Source organism: Anomalospiza imberbis, chromosome 10, assembly GCF_031753505.1.
Source record: "Anomalospiza imberbis isolate Cuckoo-Finch-1a 21T00152 chromosome 10, ASM3175350v1, whole genome shotgun sequence".
Taxonomy (NCBI): Eukaryota; Metazoa; Chordata; class Aves; order Passeriformes; family Viduidae; genus Anomalospiza; species Anomalospiza imberbis.
Genome location: NC_089690.1, coordinates 18364812 through 18369054, shown reverse-complemented (window position 1 = coordinate 18369054; position 4243 = coordinate 18364812). Strand labels below are relative to the sequence as shown.

Sequence of the window (4243 nt, the reverse complement as noted above, 5' to 3'; positions counted from 1 at the left end):
CACAGATAGTACTATTACTGACATTCCTAAAATGGGGACCTAAAGGTTTAATTAATTTGATTAAAGAAAAGCAAACAAATATGGAAAAGTTCAGAGAGCAGCAGTTCTCACTGATGTCATGGAAAATGTGTTGACTGGGCATTTTTCAAAAGTAAGTCACATATTGGAAAGCAGCTCATGTAATGCTGGGAGCAAAGAAAATAAACATGCAGGCATTGGAAAATAAAGACAATTGTTTAATAGGATATGGCAACTGGAGAAAAAGTCTTTCTCCTCAGCCAAAGCAAGTGTTCACAGTCCTATTTCCATCCACCAGCCTCGGTGGTCAGATAAGAAATGCATGAGGACCATTTACAGTTCTTTTTCTTTGCGTGTTCTGTACTGAACAAAAAGCCAAGTTTCAATCCATAGGAAGTAACAGTATTGCTGAGCTGCACCATCTGTGAACCATAGATTGAGATCACCCATAGCTCTTAGAGATCTGAACCCAAAAATGAAGGATTATGGAAGGAAGTGCCTAAACTAATAAAGAAATATATGTTTAAAAAGTACAAAGATGTAGCTACATACTTTTACTGGGGATGTCCTTACATATTTTGTTGAATTTTGGCCCAAAAGTCTTTTTTTTCCCCCCATATTAATTCTGCTACCTGTGGATGTGAGCAAGCTTGCAAATTAAGATGTTTCATAGGCTTTTGATCTTTGCAAAAATATGTGAAGCTTCTTTGAAGCTCCTGTATTAGCCTACCATGCTGCTCTGGGAAAGTATATGACTAAGTCAGAGATAGTTTAATGCCAAACTTGGCCTTCAGGCTCCCAGCTTATGGTTTTGAGTGTAACTAAATGTATACAATAAACCAAACAGGCTTCGGTTGGGTTTGGTTTTGTTTTTCACAATTGGCACAGCACAATGCTATTTAAAGTGTGAAAAAGAGTTCTGCTTAAAGAAACTGCAAAGTGGCAGACCAGTTTTCCCCAGAGAGAGAGAGTGTGCAATATCAAGCATACAAACTGCAGGGTCCACTGAATAAAAAAGAGTACAAGGAAAACTCATTTTGAGGAAGCAGAGATCAATATTTCCTGCAGCAAATGATGGCAAAAGAAGTAGCATCAAGAAGAAAGATGCTGTAACATTAAAAGAAACAAGATTTACTATATTACTAATGCCATAGAAAAGGACGGAGGTATTTTTTAAAAATGATTGGTGGAGTAAATTCAGGGCTTTGAAAGATACGGCTGTACCAGCCTCTTAATATAACATACAGATGAATGTTAGTCTCACAATTTATCTTAGTTCAGTTGCTCCAGAGTACAAAACAGATATACTGGTAATTAAATTAAACTTGTTGTTTCTTTCTTTCTTTCAGTATTGGTTAGCTAGAAACCATTTTTTATGACTTAGCAATAACAAGCATTGATTTGTGTGCCTTGTAATCTATTTGTTCTTGCACGCATCTCGCCCACGCCCACCCACGCTCTCGGCTTCGAGTAATCACAATGCCACAGTGCTGGGGGGGAAACACAATTAATTTTTACCATGTAATCACTGTGAGAAGGTCATAATCCCTCACTTCAAGCCAGCTGTTGTCACAATTTCACCCTGACAATTCTGGCACAATGAATGAAATGTATAAAAATTGCCCTCCATGAGAATACTCCCCATTCAGTCACTCACTGTGTGACGGAGAGAGGCTGATTTATGCCCTGTGCCGTGTATAAAGTTGTAGTCGATTCACTTTGGACAAAAATGTTAAATGAACTAATTAAAGAATGAGCCTTAACCAGATGGGTTTGTTGCTGCATCAGTAAATACAGACCAGTAATAAATGATCTGCAGATTCAGTTTTTAAACTATCCACGGATAATTCTAATTAAATTGCCCTGCTAAAAGTACACCAAAATACCATAATAAATGTGAAGTATGTGATCCAGAAGAATTGCTGGAGTGTGTTGCAGCATATTAGTTTCATTATGTAAATGGGAGCCCCTGAGGGTTGTTTTAAGGGCTAAACCCTTTCCTGCCAGAGGTAGAAATATGTCAGAGTACCTGCTATTCCTAGGTAAAGACTTAAAAAAAATCATTCCTTGTATTCTTCTAAAAGTGTCAAAGTAGGTTTTAGCTAAAAGAGATTGAATTTTGGTTCTGTATAAAGAGATGTGGGGAAAAAATAGGATTTATAGAGTTGTGAATGGATTTTTCAAACTGAATTTAATTTTGAGCTAATTATCTGAACAGATAAGTGAAAAGTCTGACATCTGGACATGCACATCAGCTGACAGTTCTGGTACAGGAGATTGAATCTTGGGCGGAAAAGTGAGGATTGGGGTGCACAGAAATTCAGTGGAGCTCCTCACACCACAGACCACATCATGAAGCTCTGAGACCTCTCTAGAACTAAACACTTCTGACATGTTTATCCTAGAAACGATTAAGGTCTATTTAAAATACATAATCCATTGGAGGGAGAATGGAGGAAATCACCACCCCTCACTTTTGATCTGCTCTTAATTACAATTTCCTACCAGCAGTTCTGACACAAGAAATCAACTATACAAAAATCATCCTACTTCATCTATTGGAAGCAGGTGTTTGTTTCATTAAGTCCATTTCATCAGCTTTTCCACTTGGCCACATTTCAAAATGTGGCAAAAAGGGAATTGTTTTCTCATTCTCTTTCCCCCACGTCTCTCTGTTTTTCTTTGCTCTTTCCTCTCCCCACTTGTGTTCTCTTGCTCGCGCACTCACACATGCTGTCCCACACTTGCATTTTCTTTCTCAAATGCTCTTGCTCTCTCTTTCCCTCCTTCTTATTTTCACCTCCCTTCTCTCTCCCTTTCCTTCTCCCTTCTCCTATCTTGTCTGAATTTTCCACTGTTAAATTTTTGTTGCATTGTATGGAAATGAGATGCAAATAATAAATTTGCAGTCAATTCTGTATCAGAAGTATCAGAGCCCATAAAAATAACTATATAGGAGTATGTATCAATGCTCAATCTCTGAAATTAAGAAAATGTCACTGTAGTTGCAAAAACTTTGTTCTCTATATTTAATATACTTGATAGTCCCTAATTCTGGAAGAAAAGTGGATTTTGGAGCTCATCCAAGCTGGTAACAACTGAGGACTTGGAAAATCAGTCTGTATTTACAAGATAATATTCAGTACCATAATGCAACATTGCAATATTAGATTCTTACCAAACCATTTATATTTTTTCAGACCTGGGCTTCTGCTTGCTGCCTTTGCTGAGAGGAAGCAGAGAGAAGTATTCACCAGGGGTGTTTGCAGCATTTATTCAATAGATGCTCCAAGCTTGGCAATCTTTATAAAAGAGCCCACTGCTATAGGTGTCTTTTAAATCTCCTACCCTATAATGTCTATCTCTTTGATGTGGCAATTTAATTAGCAGAGCACTAATTGCTAGAACTGTGGGACCTTCACAGCCACATCTTACAAACAAGCTCCTTTTCCAAAACAAAAATGATAATAATAAAAAAATCCCAATATCTTTGAATAGTCATTACAGAGAAACGTCTTCCTAATTTCCCCAGATTATTTTATTACTTTTCCCTCTGTTTCTTTCATATCTCCTTGGACTAGAAGAAATCCTCACTGTTCCTAATCTCTTTTCAGATTTTACCTATCTTACCTTCATTTCTCGTGTTTCTCCTGTGTATCTAGGAAGCCATTTGAAGGATCTTGTTACTGTTTGTACATCCTGAATGTGGTCATATCAATATCCAGTGCAGGAAAAGAAGATTTTAAAAAAAGCTGTTCTGTTTGTTGGGTTTTGTTAAGCAGGATTTCCTCCTACATCGTCCTTCTGATTAGGCTCTAGATTTGGGAAGCAAGTAAAGCACTTTCTTATTTAACTTCATTTTGGGAAGTAGCTCAGCACACTTGAGCCTTATTCTTTTCAATATATAACCATCCTTCTGAGTTTAGGCAAAGCCTGTCTCCACAAAGCCATGGCTATTTTAGAAAATTTATATAGTATTAATGGAATAGAAATATTTTTATGATGCTGAGCTTAGCAGTGTTGAACTCCTGGGCAAAACTTAGGGACTTTCTGGAGCTCTGGCTCTCCAGGGTTTGCACAGACACCAATGACTGTAGTGAATCACTGGGGCAGGGAATACCTATGAATATTTTGGGGGTGACAAAAGAGTGGTGTCAGATTTCATCTCTGTCATGTCACTGACTTGAAAGAGATGCACACCCCCGCTTGTGATTTTGAGAGGATC

General features: G+C 37.7%; 1 long non-coding RNA gene across 1 annotated transcript; it reads right to left on the bottom strand.

Moving 5' to 3' along the window:
• Positions 1-215: 215 nt before the first annotated feature.
• Positions 216-3859, bottom strand: LOC137479582 (uncharacterized). Its single transcript, XR_011002360.1, has 2 exons — positions 3649-3859; positions 216-481 (listed from the first exon to the last, which is right to left on the bottom strand). It is a non-coding gene; the product is annotated as an uncharacterized lncRNA (long non-coding RNA).
• Between the last annotated feature and the right edge of the window lie 384 nt (positions 3860-4243).